Source organism: Suricata suricatta, chromosome 1 (genome assembly GCF_006229205.1).
Source record: "Suricata suricatta isolate VVHF042 chromosome 1, meerkat_22Aug2017_6uvM2_HiC, whole genome shotgun sequence".
Lineage (NCBI taxonomy): Eukaryota > Metazoa > Chordata > Mammalia > Carnivora > Herpestidae > Suricata > Suricata suricatta.
The window spans coordinates 176,207,711-176,230,348 of record NC_043700.1 but is presented as its reverse complement, the minus strand read 5'-3'; the positions used below and the strand labels follow the sequence as shown (position 1 = coordinate 176,230,348).

The following is a 22,638-nucleotide window of genomic DNA, read 5'->3' as shown; positions in this document are numbered from 1 at the left end:
ATCAAATGTCACAGACTGGGGATGTGGGAAAGCAGTGACTTACCAAGCAATCCAGTTTTTAGCAACCATTAGAGTATACCTCAAGAGTTTTTGAGGTTCAAGAAACCTCAAATTTATTATTTTTTAAGCCTATTATTTTTTAAGCCCTTGAAACTTCATGAATAAACTAAGAAGTTTGTAAACTCCTCAGGAAAATTATCTTCTCCAAAGTCAACTTCAAATACAGTCATGATGAATACTAAGAATCCTCCTAAGAAAAGACAGGTAGATTGTCTAATAAAAAAGCGGACTCCAGTGCTAGGACAAAGTCCTTGCTATTTGACACATGTTATAGACCAATAATTTGTATGTAATTCCCATTCTTCCTTTTTTTTAAATAAAGATTTTATTGTAGTTACCCTGTTCTTGGCTTATACTGGATGAAGGGAATAGATAACTTATCTTTCCTAATAGTCACTAGACTAGAAAATTCACAACTGGATCAGATAGTGAGGGGAGGACATTACTCAGAGATGATATCCTTTAAGCTAGATTCTAAAATAAATGATCTTTGGTGTTTCTTCTTATAGAAAAGGGATAAGTAGACTCTATTAAAATGAGTTTATGAAGAATGGTATGCATGAATACCCACTAGTCTAAGGAATGTCAGGGACTGTTCATTGTTGATTTCAGTACTTACATTTAACCTCCTTCTCCTGTGCTCCATCCACTGAAGAGGCCAGAGAAGCTACATATATGTTTTTCCAACTTTCCTTACATGCAGGGTGAGCCATATGACATACTTCTAAACAAAAGATGTGATGTCAGAGGTAATGTATGAAAGCCTTTACTGATGAGCAAACATCACTGATAATTTACTTTACCCCATTTTTCCTAACTTTAAGGAGACATGAGATTTGGTGATGTGGTATCCATCTATAATCATGAAAAACAAACAAACAAACAAAGAGATTTAAAGAGGTGCAAGCCCTGACACTACTATGCTATTGATCATATGTCAGCAATAATCAACCACCTGATTCTTAAGTGAAAAACTGTTACTCATATTAGTTTACATGCCTGGTGATTGAGTTTGCTGGTGTTTACTATGGAAAACATCCTTACTGACAGAGTCCTCTGTAATGCAATTAAATTCTCTAACATCATTACCCAAGTGAAAACAATGGTGAATTTTGCACTGCACATTTCTATATTTTAAATCTCAGGTCCACATCTCTGTTTCCTCAAAGTCCATGTGGGATGTCTGTTTTCAGCTATGAAATCTGTCAGGGTACAATTTTGTAGCAACCCCAACTGGGCAAACAATACAGGGGCCAGATGGCTATTATGATATATCAATCTTTTCAGAGCAAATTTTATAATAACAAAATTAGAACTCCCCCCAAATTTTCAGAAGAAAACTAAACATAATTGAAGTAGTAATTAGACATGAATCAACAAAAAATCATAGAACTCTAGCTAGCACTTTCAAGCACCATGCCTATGATAGCTATTGGTGATGATTACAGTACATTTTCTCAGAGATACCACTTAATACCTGAGAATACTTCATAATGGAACATTCTAAGCAACCATTATCAAGTATTTGGAACTGGCACATAATGTAAAACCTAACTGTATCTCCTAACAACTGCATAGTCACATTATATATAGAGTCACAATCCAAACACAAATCCATGCTCACCAGAAATTAATAATATCTTTGGGGGAGGAAATTTTGAGGGTACCAACTAAGTGTTTCAATTTCATTTTGTACTCCTTATTTCCCTTAAGTCCTAATTGACTTTGTTATTTTCATGACCACCCGGTCAAGAAGACACATAGAATCACAGTGAGTTATGAAAAACCTCATTATTATGACCTTGTGCCTATCGCTATAGCTAGAAAACAATCTATGCCCTTTGAATTAATTACTGATTGATTTTATCTCTTTCCCTTTATCATTGCATCTGAACATTTGAAACTTGGTCAAAACTAGTCTTACTGTTATGTATAAAAAGAATTGTCTATTATCTCTCTACAAAAGATTTTGTATCTGCCCTTTTGGACAAATGGGCACACGCATTTGTTTCCATATATGACTTTTTGGAAGACACCCCCTCCCTTATACAGGAAAAGAGTTCCTGGCTTGAGTGACATTCCATTTTCCTCTTCAAATCTATCTGGCAACTTAAAGGATAGATACAAAGGAGTAGGACTATTAGGAGTTAATGCTTAACACTTTCCTGCCAGGTACATGGAATGTCCTTCTTTGATCTGGGCTGTATTGAAAGAGTGGTAAAAGATACTATAGAAGATACCAAAATAGACAGCGATGCTATCAGGAAACTCAGGCAATTGCTGTTTGGTGACCTGAAAGTAAAGAATTACATATGAGAAGAGCAAAGGAGAAAGTACAAAGAAAAGAAAATATAGGTCATGGGGAACAAAATAAAACATAAAATTAAGTTGAGCAACATTTTGGAAATAAGTATATATATAAAAGTATATATATGTAGATGTATATATGAAAAAATAGTCTAAGAAAATTGGGCTTCTGCCAAAAGCAACCCTAGAAGTATAAGAAATATGACAAATAGAGAAAGGTTGACATAAAATCAGCTGATGTACGTGAAAAAAAATGAGCATGGAAATTCCACCACCCCATGACAAAATGGCATGATCTTGAAAAATAACTGTAAGTTCTCTCTTTGTAGGTGATTTGGTGAGCCCTCTTCCAAAAGAGGGAACAAAAACCACATGAAGCAAAGACAGTAAACAAATAAAGCAGGGCATTTTGACTTTGTATTCAGTCACTCAATTATTCAAATATTTAGTGAGTCTCTACTAATGCTAGGCACTGTGCTAGATTATTGAGTGTCCACCAGTTACCAAAAGCCTCAAAATACCTACCCTCATTTCTAGTGAGAGAAAGATGTGACACATGGTAAGGAATTGTAGAGATCATATTTCTTCTGTATTGTATGATTGTGTAAAATTAAGCCTAAGTATTGACAACTTTTCAGATTCCCCTGACCTATGGTCTAACGAAATCAGTGTAAGAGAGAAATTATATATTTGCATATATTTATATTGTCTTGCCTATTTTATGAGTCAGCATCCCTTCCTATAGGAAACCATGGCTTGGTAGAAGCCTAATTTCTTGATCAGGAGATGTAAATTGGACTAGGTGGTCTTGTATGCTGTTCCCTTTGACCTTGCTCTTTAGGTTAAGAAGGATTAAGCCTTCAAAAGAAGGGAATAATAAAGCAAAATGCAGCACTAGAAAAATCTCAAAGAAGTTAGTAAAAAACATTCAAGGCCAAAGCATTCAGAGATAAAATCTTCTTTAAAGGTGAAAAAATTAGTATAATGATGCATTAAGAAGTATGTTTTCAGGCAAGGGCTGCTGTTCTAGGTCATCAGTTTGTCCATCCATCCATCCATCCATCCATCCATCCATCCATCCATGTGTTCTAGCAGGAGCGAGGAGCTAAGCAGAGGCCAGGCAATTTTATCCTCACTAGTTAAGAGATGCCCTGATATAAGTTGGCTTGCAAAATCATATTCAAATCCTTGTAGTTTACATTGTGTCAATAGAGTTGATTCATGGAAGGGGGGGTCACTTGTGACACCATCCGTATTTGTCTTTAGCCCAGTGTCTTCTTCTCATCCTGTGCATTGTTACATTTTTAAATTCCTTTTTAACACATGGGCTTTGGTAGCCAATTTCTCAAAGTTGCTGGATATCCCTGTTCATGATAGACAAAGTCAAGCCAAAATCCTACAAAGAGAAATTTGTCTGCTGTCAGAGATCTGACATACTTTTGTACGAATGATGTAGATTCTATAAAGCATTAAAGCAATCCCTGAGAGATTTATGTTGAATACAATCAGTCTTATATAGACATATATCTTGGAAGTCCATCCCTTGATATTTCCTCCTTAAGACAAAAATTAAATAATGACTCTCTGTAAAAACATTAAAGGTCTTCTTTTACTGGGGAAAAGATGAACAAAATTACAGGGCACTTTTTAAGCTTAACTTCTGTTTAGCCCACCTTGAGTTCCTTTGACACACTTCCAGGTCTACCTAAGAGCATTAGGAGAGATTCCGTAAACTGGAGATTTATAACATATGACAACTCAACCCAGATCCTTATGAAACTAGAAATGAGTCAGCAACATTATAGCTGCTTGAAATTCAGGGCATTTCAGAGTGAGGGGGAGAAATCTTCAAGAATTTCACAGGGAATGTTTTACTCTGAAAAATTGCTGAGAATTCTTCAGAGGCAAAGTGGTGCCTGAGTTTTTATTTTCCATGGCTAGGTGGTAAATGAACCAAGGCTTTGTGAGTTGGGATCAGACAGCTGATGAAAAGAAGGGCCACATCAGCGGGATGTCTAGTTGCTTCCACACAACGTTTCTTAAAAAGTAGTTAACCTTCAATGGCTCCCATCCTCTTCAGGAAAACAATCTCCAATCCTTAATGCAGGCTACAGGCCCTTAATTAACTGGCTCCTGCCTGACTAGCCACACATGTCACCTGCTCAGGCTTTCTGCTTCTCTCCTCCATACCTATGGCCAAACTGACATTCTCTCATTTCCTCAATAAATCATGCTCTAGTTCTGATTATTATTGAGTTGACCCTTGATGGATTCATAATATAAAACCCATAATTATTGTGCATAACAATAACAAAAATAGTCTCCATGTATTGAGTATCTACTCAGTGCCAGAAATAAGTCTTATATTTTACTAATTTTCACCCAAACCCTGAAAAGTAGACTATATATCTTTTTAGAGTTAAGGAAACTGCATTTTTGAGAGAATAGATGCTTTTTAAGGTAACACTGATAATATGTGATGGTCATAAAATTTTAGCATAGGTCTGTTTGGTGTCCAAGCACATCATCGTCCTGTGCTTTTTCCCTTAATTAACTCATCTTTGATTTTCAAGACTCAGTGCATTGCAGTCATGTTCAGAAAGGTTTCCTCTGATGCCCTCTGCTCTTGTAGGGAAAACAGGTGTTTCTTTGCTATTTGAACACAATTAAAACCTGTATGACTTACTTATTTGCTTCTCTGCCTCCCCCCCCCTCTAGAATATGAGCAACAAACAGCACTCTTCTCAGAAGCATCTTTACCTTCCATGTGGGAGGGACTCATAAGATGTTTCTCACCCATGGCCAACCATAGATGAGTGAATAATTGAAGAGGTGTCACATGATGATTCAGGAACCAGGTGAAACCAGGAAGAAGCTACCTTAAGCCTTTACCAGGGAGTACTTTCTGAGGTGAGCCTTTCTTATTTTAATAGTTAGCTGTGAACACTAAGTGGAATAACTAGATATAGCTAAAAACTCAAGGCTTTGTTTTTTGAGCCCTCACCGTCACCCTCACTGAAACCCCTCAGCCCAGTTCACCTCCCCAAATGATCCAGAAAAACTAAAAGACAAAATTATCTCCCTATAAGGAGTGATCATGCAAGGTAGCTGCTGAGGGACCTGTGTGAAGGAAAGTCGTGATAAAGTCATGATAAAGGCTGTAAGGAGGCTTTATTGAATTGTAACTCGGGAGAAATGTGGCTGGATTCATCAGGATGTGGTTAGGGGACCTATGAGCAAATTTTACTGGCTGACCTTAATTAAAGAATTGATTTTTCTTTTCTCACAGATCTCATAACAAGAGTAGAACAGAGAAAAGACGAGAAGCCAGCAGGGATGGAGAGAAAAGATGGCAGAGCTGAAGGGATTCTTCCCTTCCTTCTTTAAGAAGAAGAATGTGTTCTCTGCCAGGCTCAAGCCTGGGCAGGGCCCTGCTGAAAATGAAATCCATGCATCTCCTGGGTTCGTCAAGGTTGGGAATTTCTAGACCAAATCATAGAGCACGTTGCAGAATGAGGATCACAGAAAGGGACAGTGATTTCCTGCTTCACTTTCAAGGGCACTGATTCATGCATTAGTAAACACACACACACACACACACACACACACTCACACACACACACACACACACACACACACACACACACACTCCTTCTCTCGCAATCTCTGTCTGCATTTGACAAGGAATTTTGTTGCACATAAGCCCTGCCCACATTGGTTTACTAGCTAGTATATATTTTCAGTCTCTCAGATGTCTATCCTACTGAACTGAGGTGATGGAGCATCACAGGGTACACCCAGGACTTGAGTTGCAGAAGCGCTTCCAATGTATGCCATTTACTAAGTAACAAAAACTCTTCCCTGGCAGACATGGTTATCACAGATATTGCAGTCATTTGCAATTTAAAAAAAAGGTAACCATGAATATTTTTATATGTCACCTTTAGGGATTCCTGCACTGACCAAACATCTTGATCATAATAGCTATTGATTGGTGTAATCGTACTTAATTCATGGGAACTGTGTGCATCCAAGGAGGGGATCAATCTTCCCCCATGTTTGAACAGAGAAATAATATTTGCTATTATTAGTAGCCACTATTAATATTAGTCCCATTTTATAGATAAAGAAGCTGAGGCTTATAAGAGTTCTGTACTTGCCCAAAGTCACACACTTAGTAATTGATGAAGCCAGGATTTGGTTCCACTGGGTCTATGTAAAGAACTCATCAAGGCTTCTTGACAACATAGAAATGGGTAAAGAATCAGAGGAGCAGAGAGGCTCACACAGCTGCCACTTTCTCTCCTTTGTCTCATAGGAGAAGACCAAAATATGCTTCTTAAATGGGTTAAGGACAAGGAAGGTCCAACACTGTTAATGGGATAAGAAATTAGCAGCTGTTCCCTGGGACAGTTTCACCCAAAACCTCCCTTTGTCTCAGAACAAAGTTGCTCCAGCTGCATTTATTGGGAAGTGCTGTTAACTTCTTGGAACTCAATTGCATTCTGACATCTTATTCATCTTTCAGCTTATTTCCCATCACTGACCCCGATCTTATTAGAAAAACCTTGGAGAATATCAGTAATGGCACCTTTTCTTTCTTCTTCTTTTCTGACAAGTTACTCCAGAATGGATTTAATATCCTAAAATTGTCATTGATTGAAACTAGTAATTCTAAATGAGCAGTTTAAAACTAATATTCCTCTTTTTTTAAATCTTTTTTTCTCCCTAGCTATTGATACTTGATCTTTTCAAGAGTGTCTTCCTAAGTGTTCAACAGGCCATAAAAATGTCCCTGACAGACAAAGATGGAGAGAAAATGTCCAGTAGCATAGGACCTCTCCAGAGACATCACGTATTCTCCCACTGAATCTCCTACCTACAAAAGAATTTAGCACATTGTAGGTGTAAAATCAGAGGCTAGAATCCCAATACTCATTAGTTTTTTAGTGGAGCCTTTGTGAGAAAGAAACTACCAACATGCAGGTAGACTGGGTGATTACTACTCTGAGATCTTGAAGCCAATAAACTTTTGTCTACTTCAAGAATCTCTCTCTCTCAAAAATATTTTATTTACTGAAATTCCCATCCTTTCCCTAAGGAAAGGCACTGACTTTGGAATTCAGAGATATTATCCCAGAGTTTATTTAACTAGCTAATAAAGACCTTGGGCCCTTGAAGGACAAAGATATGGGGTGGGTAAGTCCCAGTTACAGGAGGTAATCAAAAGTGCTCAACCAAAAGGGTGGTGTGATTCGTTATTGTTTGAGCAAAGGAAGTTGAAAAGAACATGCTAAATGGAGGACAACCTAAACCCAATTCACCAACAAAGCTAGCTTGGCCCTGCTGTCAAATGGATGACATGGGTTTGCTGCAACAAAGTCATGTTTGCATTGTCCACTAGAGAAATGCAGCATCATAAAAAACATCATGGATTTGGGTGCTGAAAAACCTCAATTGGAGTTCCAACTTCATCCCTTTTTAGCTATTAAACCTGTGACTTACTTTGTTTTTACTCAGTTTCCTCATCTGTAAAATGGGTATAGTTGCCCCTTCTTTTTGGTGGTGCAATAAGGCATAATTGAGATTATGAAAATGCTTAACATTGAGTCCAGTGCGGAAGTGGCACACAGTAAATGGTAGTTTTACCACCGTCAGTAATTATCAGTAATTCTTTTCAAAGCAATCTTTATTCTTATTACTAAAGCAAAAGTGAAGAGGGGCAAGGGAGAGAGATAACTAAACAGGGAAAGGGAAGAACAGGGACAGGAATATTTATGACGCCTCTACTGTGCACCTTCCCATAAGAACACACTCTGAGAAAGAAGAAAACGTATAATATGAATTTAGCTTTCTCTATCTCCCCCCTCATGCCACCATATTCCACAGACCCCAGCTCTTCAGGCTCCCAAAAATACAGAAATACTGTTGGAAAAGCAGAAGCATAAGTGGGAGGAAGAAGAAAATTCTGTATAAACTGAAAGCTTAATTGCTTGGGTGTCAAACCAGGACACTTTCTGAGTTATTTCAAAACTCTGAGTAGCCTCACTGGGGAGGGGGAGAGTTCCACACTGCCAATAAGAAGTGATCCCATGGGGTGCCTGGGTGGGTCAGTTGGTTAAGCGTCGTGAGATGGAGCCCTGTACTGCCAGCATGGAGCCTGCTTGGGATTCTCCCTCCCCGCCTCTATCTCTGCCTCTCCCCTGCTCACACACTCTCTCTCAAAATAAATAAACATTAAAAAAAGGAAACAAGCCCCATAGCAAATGTAAACCTGGTGTACACTGGTTCAAACATTACAGAGGGAAGGTCTAAGAAGGAGAACTGAGCAATCAGAACAACAGAGCAACAGAGTCAGGCAGTATGAGCTAATAATCTTGGGAAATTCTGGAAGAAAAGTGGTGGCATCCCTCCTGCTATTTGCTCATCACCTCTTCAGAAGTATTCAAATGAGTTGAGACAACTGCTTCACTTGGCATTTGGATCCATCTTATTAGCCACTCCGGGCCGCAAGTGCTTAGTCATTCCTTAGCTCATGTCACTGCCACTTTGTTCTCCCATTTGACACTGACTCCAATAACCTTGTAGCATCTGCCCTCCCAATTCCCTGAAAACCCTGAGCAGCCTGCTTCGATGAATGCTCCTTTGAATGTCCTTCTCTCTCTCTCTCTCATTCTCTCTCTCTTCTTTTGACAACAAAAAGAGCTATCAGGTTTCTTGAACATTCTTAAATAGTTAATTCCTGGAGTCCTTGTCCTCACTCCTTCCCCTCTGTACCTCACTGGCATTTGCTCTGAGATCTGCTGCTTTTCAAACAACGACCTGGCACTGAGCTGAGGTTTCCAAATGTTAACTCCCTGGCACCAGTCCTGTAGGTGCTGAAAGAATTCTTCCCTGATTTGCACACAAACCCTTTCATTTTGATGCATATCAGGGTCAACCTGGCTTTCTGCCTTTCCTACAAGGTGGTTTGGAGGCCATGGCTGAGAGGACAGATAGAGAAGTGCTCCCCCCTTCATTTCCAGACCATCTCTCAGCCACTCTCACCCAACCGTTTAAAAATGCAGAGTCCTCCCAGGTTCTTATTTAAACCCCTACAGGCAGAGTCACGCGGTGGACTCTTACCTACACTCCAGCTTGTCAGACTTCCTTCAGGGAAGTCTGCGCAGTGTCCAGCAGCTTGTCTGTTCTGTTCACATGCCCTTGCTCAGGGGAAAGCTTGTCTAAAGATCCTATGATGGAAGAGACTTTCCCACCCAGGTGTCACTGTCAATATGGTTATTTTAGCAGAATGATGTCTACTCTAAGGTGAAGGAGTGGTCTCACCTGCCTGATATCCATTGGTTTCCACAATCTCTGCCTGATTCTTACGAGCAGAATGTAAATGGAGCATGCCAAGAGGAAATCAAAGAGAGAAAGCGACACGAGTAAAAGAATCCATTCATTCAACTATTCATTAATTCCAGAAGCTTTTCCTGAGGGCTACTATATGAATCTGGGAAGGGTGATAGGGAGTCAAGGATACACATGTTTTCCAGAACCTCAAGAGCCTATAAAAGAAAGTGAAACCATTTCAATAGCATATAAGCAGAACCTATTACTTAAGAGAAGTATTTAACCAATGCTGAATGAAGATTAGGAGTTTAATAAAAGCTTTCTAGAAGGAACAGTGTTTGAGTTTAAACTTAATGGAAATAAAAACCATTTTATGGTTGGCCTGCTGTGGCTCAGAGTGATGATATATATGATATATGTTAACGAAATAGACCCTGTCCTGACATCATGGAGCTTAAATTCCAGATCAGGACATAGAGAGGTAGAGTTGGGGATGGGAGAGCTTAGATTCTAGTTGTAAAGGGCATATATTAGTTAACAATTATGGAATGTTTCTATGTACCAGATGCCATACTAAGTACATCATATTTAATCTTTAGAATGACATTATATAGCAGATACTGTTATTTCCATTTAAAGGTGATATAACTGGAATTTAGAGAGCAGAAATAACTGCTTACAAAGTTTACAAGTACTAGATCTAGGATTTGATATCCAGTATGTCTTATCCCAAAGCATTGGCTCTTAATCACCATGGGGAAAAGACTGATGGCCTCTCTCATAGAGCAGGTGAAAGATAGCATTCCAAGTAGAAGGGATAGCTTTTGCAAAGCCTCAGAAACATGATAGAATAGAGCATACTGTATTCTGGAAGCTACAAAGGACGGAGTAAGAGTGGAGCTGTAGTGAAGGAGGCAATAGGGCTAAGAGCATGATGAAAAATAGCGTTTGTGTGAGGGGAGAGGCTGTTCATAGATGAGCTCAAACTCAATGCCAAGGACTTGGGATTTCGTTCCAGGGAACATTTTTTTTTAAGACTGCATCAATGGATTCTAAATAAGGGCAGGATAGGATAAACTCAGGGTTCCAGAAACGATATTTTGAGCTAAATGAAAGAAATTGTGCAACTGGTTATAAGTGAAATAATGAAGATGAGAAATGATCAATTTGAGAGCTTTGAAAGGAGTAGAATAAATAAAATTTGATGATCTTCGATTAGGTGAAATTAGATATGGTGAGGAAAGAGAGGAAGGATATATGATGACTCCTAGGTTTTTGGACAGGGAAGTGTGAGTTGATGCCAATCTCTGAAAAGAAGAATCTAAATAGATTTTTAGGGAATAAGATATGTTTCGTTTGGGAACATATCATCTTCTTTTTAAGGGAGACTCAAAAGGACATGTCCAGTAGGTCTATGAGTCTGGGCAGTGGTTGGTTTGGTGAAGTTGATGTAGAAGTCACCTCCCAGGCAGGGCCTTTGGGAAGTCAGTATTATTGGAGTCAGTGATATATCTCAAAGATACAGTTACACACATCAAGAACAGAAAGATGATTCAAGAAAAAGGAAAAAAGCAGGGGAATATCAACATTAAAGTGATAAGTCAAGGAAAAGAAACTAATGAAGGGAATATTATGGGTTAGCAAGAGGAAAAGGATGAGAGCATATTTTTCTATCTCCAGACCATTTTAGAACTGGAGGCTATCTACCTCCTTTGCTTTGAGATGCAGTCAGTGAGGCTGGGAGAGATGAAGGGTATTGGCAAAGTGTGTACAGCTGATCGATACTAAAGCCAGAACTAAAACCCAGAGATTCTAGTCCAACTGATGCCTGGGTTTTAGTTTCTTTGTTTTTGTTTCCCTTGGTCTATCTAGAATTGTGTAGGAAAACTAAAAAATGTTAATTAAAAAAGTGTCGTTTGGACCTCAGATTTCATTACAAATTTCCATATTTTGAAAGGCATCTCAATTGTCACTGAGAAGAGATGTGAATGTGCTCATTGTTTGCCAGGTTCTTTGACAGATATTAGGTCAGGAAATATCATATCAAACTCCCAAAATGGACTTAATTTCCCACTCTTTAGTTAGGAAACTGAAGCTAGGAGATGTAAAGAAATAAATTTCCTGGAATCACCTGGGTAAAGAAGACAGTAATTTCATTGTCCCATTGATCTAATTACTTGCCAACTTCTTGATCAGAGCTGACTCCATATTCAAACTCAACAGAAGAGACAATTTTAGGGGGGCAATCAATAACAATAAAAGGGGGAGCCTAGGTTGATTTAAAACTGTTGTTCTCTGTACTGGGGACTGAGATGAATTCTACAGTGGAGCCATAGCTTTGGGGAAATGAGCAATATCTTTCAAGAAATGCCAATAACTGAGAACTAAGTTCAGAGTTATTAGTTGGTGCTTTATTCCTTCAGAGCAAGTCTATCAATGTGCAGAGGCCTCAGCCTCTTCTGTTGGAAATGAGTTAATGTAGTCAAAATATGACATGCTATTTTTATTCCTTACCCAGATCAGCCATACTCTAACAATGCATTTCAAAGTACTGCTGATGGAAGCTCCACCTGAAACCTGTTCTCACAGATAAGTATCTTCATCCCATTCATCGTTTCAAGAAAAAGATATCTTACTGCATGGCAGCATTTTCATCTGCTTTGGTTTCAACTAGAGATAAATTGTGCCTGCTGCAAACTAATTAATATCAGTCAGCTGGAAAGCAGAAATTGGGAGACAACAGGCTTCTCTTTCTTGATAAACAGATTGCTGGGTAAGGGATGCACATGAATATGACAATTCATTTGGCCATAGAACTAGCAGGAATGAGACTTTTGGGACAGATACTTGGAGGGTGTGAGGAAATCTCTTTCAACTTTCTCTCCCTTGAGCTCAGGTAAGGCTTTTGCACTAAGTTTCAAACTTCCCTAAGTCCTTATACTCAGCAGAAATTTCTAGACCTCCGGAGAGGTTGCCCTAAAACTGTAACTAGACTGTTAAAATAATGGCTCCTTAGAAAGCTGGCTGTGTACCCCCATCAGCAGCAGTCCCCTTGCCCAACCCAAGTGCCCTTTTGAGTAAGAAACCAAAAAGTCTGGCCTCCATGCTATGTACTCCAAGGAATCCAGTATCAGAACCAACCAGCTAGGAAAGAAGAGCAAAAAATGTTTAGAATCAAGAAGCAGCAGACAACTTCCCCAAAGCTATCCTGTTGGGGGGAAATGTCATAAAGTGCTGAGAAAAGACCATCATTTTGCATGGGCCATGTGGAACAAGTTCATCACAACTACCCTCAAATTAAGAAACCACAACTCTGTCATAGCAAAACTGTTGTGTCAGGGGGTGGTTCACTGAATGAGCCATGAGAGGGAAAATGCCACCACATGAGTAGTCCTTACACCCAATTTGTCAGAGAAGTCTTGAGGGATCATTTTCCCATCTCAAGAATCATAAATCGCCACTTTTATAAAAGCTTCAGAAGAATGATATTCAAGAAATGATTCATAGCTACAGAATTTGGGGATTAGTTTAGCTAAACTTGAAAATCCACATCCATCTATCTGTCCAGTCAGTCAATATCCTCACACACTCGAAGGCAAAACAAAGGTAAATTAATAAATTAAAATATGTTACTGTCATTGATGTGATAGATGCAGATGATACAAAAATGACGGAGTCAGTTCTACTAATCTGGGGCAGAAAGTGGAGATAGGTTAGGAAAGTCTTTGTAGATATGGCAACGCTTGAACTGAGTTAAGGAAATATGGTAAGAGTCCATAGGCAGACAGAGTAGGGAAGTCTGGAATGCTCTCAATTCTAGGAGAGATCTAGGGAAAAGATTGTTGTGCTATTTCTACTTCTGCCACTGCCCAGTTCTACATATCCAGGTCAGTTCAAGCAATCAAAACCCCACAGAGTCTTCACTGTCTATTCCCCTTTGCTGAGTAATGGATTTGTTTCCATAGATCTTAGAACATTTCCTAGTTATATGCCTATGACATTGTATGCATCCACTGTATTACAAATTGTTTGAAGATACATTCTCTAATTAACTCATTTTTGCCACTTTGGTGATGGAAACAGTATCTGGGACAGAACAGGTATTTTTCTGGTGTTTGTCAATACAGTATATGTCTCCACACTTGATTAAGAATTTCTGAAAGATAGGAACTATATGATTCATCCCTTCTAGGTCTAGCACAATACTTAAAGTAGATGTTCAATAACTGTTTAATGAATGAATAAATCAATTAAAAAGAAAGTTTTTAAGTAGTGAGAATATAAATATTACATCTTCTGGGAGCACACTCAAACTTGAATGTGATAGTGAAGTCAATGACACACCCACTATATGCCCTTTATCTTTTTTTAAAAATTGTTTTAATGTTTATTTATTTTTGAGAAAGAGAGAGAAAAACAGAAAATGTGCAGGGAAGGATCAGAGAGAGGAGACACAGAATCTGAAGCAGGCTCCAGGCTCTGAGCTCTCAGCACAGACCCCGACGCAGGGCTTGAACACACAAACAGCAAGATCATGACCTGAGCAGAAGTCAGACATTCTACCGACTGAGCCATCCAGGAGCCCCTAAATGTCCTTTTCTGATTGCCCAGTGTCATTGTCTTTCCTGCCTTTCTCTAGGCAGTAAGGGCTTGGGTATCCAGATTTCTTTCACTTTTGTCCAAACACAACTTGAAATTATCTGAGCAATGGTGGGCTAGAACTGGTAATGTCTGTAGTTCATTGGCTTGCATTATTTTCATAATTTATTATCATTTTATTTTAAAATTTAAAATCTATGAATCACCAAATGTTGATTATTTGTAAGCCACCTATTGAAGAGAGAGTTTGTGGGGAGGAAACCTGTTCAGAAACCTCACAACTCCCACTATGGGTGTAGCTGCCTGATTTTTAATAAGATTGATTCTGCCTCCTGTTCTGGTCACACCTGACTGGTCAGTCAATATCCATGTTGTCCTAATGGACTCAGTTTCTTCTGTAAGAGTTTGTTATTGTCACTGTATTGCTGGTTCGTGTTCTGATATTGTATGGCATTCAGCAACCTGCAGTGTAAGTGATATAAAAGCAGCCAGTCTAACCCAGGCTCTACCATTGCATGACCTGAAGCCAGCAACTTAGCCTCTGTGACACTGAGCATCCTTGTATGTGTCCTTGAAGCCCCTCATCATGACATTAGTTCTATAATCCTTTGAGTTTTATTTATCTTCTCACTGAGAATCCATGAAGACAAGTTACAGCGTTTCACTGTAACGAGTAGGTTTCCTTTGGGAGGGGGATGAGTGACCTTGGAGGGATGTTAAAATTGCCATGGATTTTGTATAACTTGTTAATGATGATTCACTAAGCTGCGAAGAGGTTCACAGCCCATCTATGCCTCTCAAACAACCCATTCAATCCCAGCCTTTGGCCTGATCTATGCAGACGGTTGGAAAAACAGAAAGCTCTGGAATGTTAATGTCATCTATATATTTGTTGGATGACAAGGGAGACATGAAGGAGCAGGGACATATCAGGTGGGGGAGCAATATCTTCTGCCATCCAGATTTACTTCAAAACTACCTCCTTAAACACTCACTGGTTGTGTATAGCGGTCCTATATACAGAAAGGCCATTCCCTCAAGGAGAATATGCCCTCCAAACAGATTCTAGAACAAAGTTCTAAACAGATTCTTCCAGAATAAAATTGTTTCTCTTCTATTAAGCTTAACCTCTTTTCAACAATTCCTTTCTTACGTTGCTCATGAAATGAATCACAAAGAGATTATTTTCTGGGCAAAATGGTAGGAAAACCCTGATGCAGACAGTTCCCCTACTGATTGCAGTCTGACTTCCACTTACTGAATATCACATCAAGTAGTGGTTCAGGGGTTTCAAAGGAGAGCTCAGCAAAAGAAGAAAAAAAAACCCACAAAATTTTTCAAGGTACCTACTGCAGAGTTATCAGGTCATAGATCTAAATGTCAGTACTGTATGCCTGATTTGCACATTTCAAACCGATTTGGTTTTTTTTCATTTTTATCTGCACGCATGAAGTACTTTGGAATACTGAAACAATTTAGAATCATATTTAGTTTGCAACAGTTCAATTAACTTAAGTGCTAAAACATGCTCCCCAGCTGGTAACTAGTTTAATCGGTTACTATTACAAGAAATAATTTTTTCAGTGCTGGGGCTCCCCGATGTCCTCTCTGGAGAGGGCATGGCCATTCACAGGTATGTGGGAATGGGAAGGTTAGGAGTCTGGCAAAAATCTCTGACTTAGCAGAGAAGAAAAAAAGATCAAGGAATCCATTCTCCTTTAAAAAAAATAAAACAGAACAAAAACTAGGTATGGGTTTTCATCTTTTGCTGTGATTTTATGACCTCATGTTTCTCTGGAATAAGTTTATAACCACTCAATAAGCAAGATGATGGTATGGATCAAGGGTCGAAGATTTTTAAAGATATTGCATAAATGCACTTAACCATGAGCCAAAGTGATAAATAGGAACCCAAGATGAATGTCAGGAACACTGTGAAGAATGATTATCTGGGACAGTTGGAGCAGCTGCAAAGGCAACTCCAAACACCTGTAAAGAAGGATTTCCTTCTGGCTTACACCAGGGCTGAATTGTTCTAATTGCATTTGCATTAAAAGGCACCACTGGCAAATTTCTAAAAGGATACGTACAGTACAGTAGAAAAACATTATGTAAATTTTCCAAAGACACACAATAATACTGCATCTTAATTTTGGATATATGGAAATGCAGTTAAAAGAGAAAGAAATGGATGGTGAATGACACACACCACCCATAGGAGATAGGTCACTATTGAGAGGGGAAGGAGATAGGTATGTGATTTGTTTGAAGAGAGATTTTAAGCAGACAAAGTAAAATGTTAAGATCTGATAAATCAAGGGAATAGCTACACAGGGCTCTATTTTATTATTTTATGAACATGCTTGCTTGAAGTATTTTATAATTAAACATTTTTTTAAAGAGTCCATGACAACACCTGTTTTGTAACCATTGTTAGTCATTTCGTGAACATTTTTCTCTCACCATGGGGACCACAAACCCTGGACTATTCAAGATTCCTAGAATTCCAAAGACTGATCAACCACCCTCCTTCCCATTACATGATCTTAACTGACCTCATTGAGCTCGACAGCTGAATTGAAGATGGAGCTCAGATATTCAGGATTGGAAACCAAGCGAAGTATTGGTGCTAGATACAACAACACTACCCCAAAAAGACCATCCATAAACTGGGACTGTGAGTATCTAGTGATTGAATTCCATGGCAATCCTAAAATCCAACTATAGAAAGGTTAGCTCTGTAGAGAAAAATCCAGATGAATATATCTGAGAAATTTTAAGAAGGTTCTCTGTCATGAACAGCTGATAGTTAAGATAAGAATGACTAGAACCACAGGAATGAGGAAGTGTCCAGTTAAAGGGTGTCTTGTCAATATGCCTATTGTTTGTTATATATCCCAGCCTAAACCAGAAACTTTGAGTGTTTATAAAATCATAAAGAACTCTAAAATATTAGTTTTGTTATCGAATGCCTAAGTGGTAATGGTGTGCTAAGTCCATTTTAATGTAGGGAGGAAGTCAACTTTTTTTTTTTTTTTTTTTGCTACCAGTCCTTTTAAATCAGATTGTATATAATGGTGTCACAGCCCTTTGTCAGTTTTGTCCATTAAGTATGAGGATCTCTGACCTTAATCTTCACAGACATTTGTTGTACAATAATAGATATTCTAGAAAACACACACACATACACACACACACACACACACACACACACTCACACTAAGGGTCCTGGTAAAAGGGTCCTCCTGTGGCTATTAGTAAATACACATTTCATTTTTCTTTTATTTCCAGCTAGAATGTAGGGTAGGGTCGCTATCTAATTCTTTTGCTCTTAGTACCTAATGTGGTTTCTGGCCAATTTAAAGTAAGTGGTGAATGGATGCACTGTATGCTGTTTGACTTCAACAACCCTACCCCAGTGCAACCCTACCCCAATGCAAAATATTTTCTTCTGGGTGTTTAGATTTTATTTGCTGAGGAATTGTATGTAGCAAGATAGTCAGTTAAGTGAGTTTTGGGGAGAACTGGACTTTGCTCAGATCTTGGCAGTTCTTTAACTTCTTTACATCTCCCTTTCCTCATGTATCAAATGGGAACAGTTGTATATTTACTTCATCTTTCAGTTTGGAAGACTAATTAAGAAAATTCACATAAAGAGCTAAGCAAAGTGATGAGGAGATAATAATCTTACAATAAATCTTAGCTGGTCCTATTATGGTTATCATCATCTTCATGCTTTAATCACCCCAGAATCTACAGGACTTTCAAATGGAGGATGACTTTTCCTATGTCTTCTCATTGCAACAAGAAGATTTGTCTAATTTAAAATGAAGATATTAGGGGCACCTAGGTGGCTCAGTCAGTTGAGTGTCTGGCTTTAGCTCAGGTCATGATCTCACAGTTTGTGGGTTTGAGCCCCGCATCGGGCTTTATGCTGACAGCTAGCTCAGAGCCTGGATCTTGCTTCAGATTCTGTGTCTCTGACCCTCCCCTGCTCACGCTGTATCTCTCTCTCTCTCAAAAATAAATAAACATTAAAAAATATTTTTAAAAAATGAAGATGTTAGGGGAAAGTGGCTAGATTAAGTACCACCATCACACCTGAGGTGGAATTACTGCAAAACAAGGTAACTAGGTGCATCACTGAGAGCCGATTCTAAGACAGGGAGTCTTAGAATCCAGTTTCCAAATGAAGTTGATAAGGCTAAGTTTTTAAGAGTGTGAAAAAGTTAAATAGTATTTGTAAATCACCCCAATGACAGGGTTTTAATGTTTCCACAGTGTCTAACAGATAAGACACTTGAGGGGGTTCAAGTTTCACCTTCAAAATGCTAAAAGTCTGAGAAGGTTCTTTGTTTCAGATGGCTACTTTGGGATGGTAAAACTGAATAAATTAGAAGAAAAAAGGGGGGTCTTCCTCAATGAATTATTCGAATGTAAAAAATGCTGCTTACTGTATGCACATAGGGACATCTTTTTATCATTCCACAAAACTAAAGGTGAAATGTTCCATCCAAAAACCTGGCTATGGAAATCTCTAAAAGCCTTCCACTAGTCCAGTAGCTGAAACAATAAGCAGGATTTCAATAAACTTCTCAGAGCAACATCGGGTTGGTGAAGGCCAAAGGCTGTGTAGTTGACACATAGCCATGCACACACATGGAACCAGCATTACCAAATCTATTATCTTCTCCATGGCTCCACTGCCTCAGCTGTACAATTGCCTCTTCTGTTTATAGAGTCCCATGGAATGAGTTGGCATGAAAAGTAAATAAGAAACCATAGGAAGCTTTGCCCAAACCTTGTTTTGCACCCAAAGTTCAAATGTATTTGGTTAACCTTCTATTTATTTCTTGTCTTTTCACCAGCTGACCTTTCTAGTGTTAGTCTCTGCCATGGTGTGCCATGGCAGAAGGTGGCTCAATGAAACTCTGGTGCCATGTGACAAAGAAATGCTTATGAGTCTCTATGAATTGTTTCATTCATCAGGTACATTCACTGGCACTTTTTTGTATGCCACCACACTTGCCATTAAAAGTTAGAAAATGTCATTTTTCAACACACAGGTCCATCTAATCTTTAGACACTGAGGCAAACATTGGGCAGTAAACTCCAGTTTCTACTTTTCCTCCAATTATTTTCCTGTTGGATGGTCTGAACTACAATTCAGATTGCTGGCTCTGGGAAAGGTAGCTTATTGAATCAGGATCAGGATATTTTTCCCAAGTAGCCAGATAAATGGCGGAAATTTAGGCCATGCATTGAACTTGATCATTAAGTTACCTGACATGAAAGTAACATGGAGACATCATATGTTATGTGACCACTTTACTAACCTAAACTTCTCTAGGAAGTAATTAATCATTATTCTGTAATAGTATACACATATTCCTGCCAACAAATAGTAAAGTGCTCACCTCTATGCACTATAAAACATTAATCAATTTATTAAAAGATATTAACAATAAAGCTGAAAATGGTCTAAATGGTTAAAACAGGAACAAGCATAGTCTCATGGTCTTTCAAGTCTTTCAAGTGCACTGAGAATCTCAGTAGGAATAGGCGAGAGGCCTAGTTGGAAGTGAAGTGAGAAAGCAATGGTATGAAAGAAGACAGGACCTGATTTTCAACAACATGGAAGTCAATTAAAGGAAGTACCGGTGAATTCCCTTAAATGACCTGCTGGAGGGTATTGTGCGGTAACTATATTACTATAGCTACTCCCCCCCCCCCCATCAATTAGTATTGTTAAAGAAAAGCTTGACTATGGAGTTCCTAACAGCCACAAAAATAAATTCCCTCCAATTAAATAGTCTAATAAGCTATTTAGGATTTTACCACTTAACATTCTTTCCTTCCCATTTAATTTCGGCTTTCACTTGGATATCATCTTGTTGAAAATCCATCACAGAAAACTATTTGGGGAAAAAAGATAATGTTGCTAAGTGCCCCTAATGTTCAAAAACTAGTGGAAGCACAATATTTTTTCTAAATCACCCCAGGATTTTTCCTAATAATTCAGCATCTTCCTACTAGAATTAATATATGAAAATATATGAAAATGGTCAATATGCAAATTCAAATATCACACCAGCTACTTGTCTTCAGTAAGTGCTATATGCATAAATTTGGAACAATATAATATTATAAGGTTCCTCGATTATAATAATGCCTTGGTGTGCATATGTGCATATATAATTATGCTCATTTAATTTAATCATGAAAATATTATAGGATCATTTGGTTTTCTCCTCTAAAAGTTCTTTCACTTTTTTCAATTAATTAATTCCACTTTGCCCCTTCTATAAGTCAGCTGATGGTAAGTAATGGTTTTTGAGCTAACAAGAATATGGTCATGCTCCCAGGGAATTATGGGCAGAAAAGAGGCATATGAGAAGGTGATGGCCTCTTTAGCATACATCCTAGTCATGGAATGATGATAGGCTTTTCAACAGAACCTGGTCCTAGAAATACTCGCATTTTATGGTCATTTCTTCCTGCAAGTTTCCAGTGTCCCCATAATGCTGAGAATTTGCCCAGGGGCAGTCACCTGATTACAACAGAAGACTTGGCTCATGTGACACTCACATTCCACATGCTTGACTGGAGTGGAGCTTTGGGGACTTTGCAGAATTACTCGAATCACGTGGGGAGCAAGGGGGCGGAGGACATTTAACTTAACCGTGCATTAGAAGAACAGATAATGCCTCTGTAGTAGAATGAAACAGACCATTCTGAAAGGGAAGATATGTGGCATAAAGGCCATTTCATATTATCCTTCCCCCATCAAGAAATTTTGTTTCCTTTCTCACCGAAAAACTATGTTTCTTTTCCCCAATGTGTTAAGAGAGACCAATGAAAAGAAATAGGCTGCTCTGTGCCCATCAATAGAATCTATATAGCATCTTTTCCCCCAGGGATTAATTCAGCTTTTGATTAAATCTTTCTGAGATTTAAATCATGATGTTACAAACCTCCAAGGAACTCCTCTATGAGTTGTGACCTTCTTTATTACTCTCTGCTGTTTGATAAAGTATGAAGATTGATTTATAATGGTGTATAATGTGTTTGAAAACAAGAAATGGCAACAAGAATTGCAAAATATAAGATTAATACAAAGTAAATATTGCAAAAAGTACGCTTTAGTTAAAATATCCTATAATTAATGCTGAGTTACAACTATGTAGCTAGTAACACTTGTGTCAAATGAGTATAATAATGTTGTTGGGGCTGTAAATTATATCCAATGATTAGCTAAATAATCCTGCAATGGAGAGAAACCCAGCAACACTGAAAAAGAATTCTGAATATCACATCGTACAGTTTAGGCAGTTTAGTTTAGAGGACTTTCACATTGAGGCAAGCTCTTTTTAAGTGAACTATTCATATTCAGTGTTCATTTCTTTTTATCAGCCTAATTTTGTTTTCAACAATTGTTCTGCCATTAGTATCATCAAGGATGGGAGTGATTTAATGTTCTGAGGACAACATGAAGAATAAATCTTTTATTTTTAATCAGAATATCCTCATAATAGACTAGCTGCTACCGCGGCTGCTTCTTCAAATTCCCTCATTACTCTCCAAAGGTTTTGAAGGGTAAAAAGTTAACCTTTAAACCCTTTAAAAGAAATACTTGCATTATTCTAATGTCCTTGCTGGGTCCAGCCAGAAGATTGAAAATGTCGTATACAATTTAAGCATCAATGGAGACAGGTCAGAATCTGAGGTTTGTCCAGCAAATCTCCAGGAGTGCTTCATACCCACAGTTGCCGAGGATTATATTTGGGTAAGATAACGGCAATTTTTATTTTCTATTTTGCTAAAATAACTGGCCAATCTCAGAGTCATATAAAATAGAAATAGAACAGTAGGCAGTACCTCTTCTGCTATTCGGCACATTTCAATGTACTCTTGATAGCGCCATCACATTTCCAGTAATTACAAACACTTTTTTTGCTCTAGGGAATCAGGGGTGAAGGCTGGGATATATTTAGCCATGCTTCCCCAAGGCCATGTTTATGGTGGGTCTTGCAATGCAGGTGGCTGGGACCAGGGATGACCATCTGAAATCAGAAGAGGGTAGAGTGCTAATAAGTGCACCCTCTGTCATCTCTGTCTTCAGGACCACCAGTCACCTGCAAGGCACAGTGGACAGACATCCTGAAGGCAAGCTGTGTCAACGGCTATCAGCTCGTCCCATATTTAACCTGATGACTTACATATGATGGGGGCTGTGTCCTGTTACAAGTCTTCGAAACGTGTTCAGTCCATCCACTGAATTGCTTCCTAAGCTGAATATTCAGCAGGTTTCTCACTAGGGGCAATGGCTTGTACTCA

General features: G+C 38.5%; 1 long non-coding RNA gene across 1 annotated transcript; it reads right to left on the bottom strand.

Annotated features, from left to right (window-relative positions):
• Window positions 1–757: 757 nt before the first annotated feature.
• On the bottom strand, window positions 758–22,542 carry LOC115298910. The gene is made up of 3 exons (XR_003911897.1): window positions 22,521–22,542; window positions 864–915; window positions 758–784 (listed from the first exon to the last, which is right to left on the bottom strand). It is a non-coding gene; the product is annotated as an uncharacterized LOC115298910 (long non-coding RNA).
• Between the last annotated feature and the right edge of the window lie 96 nt (window positions 22,543–22,638).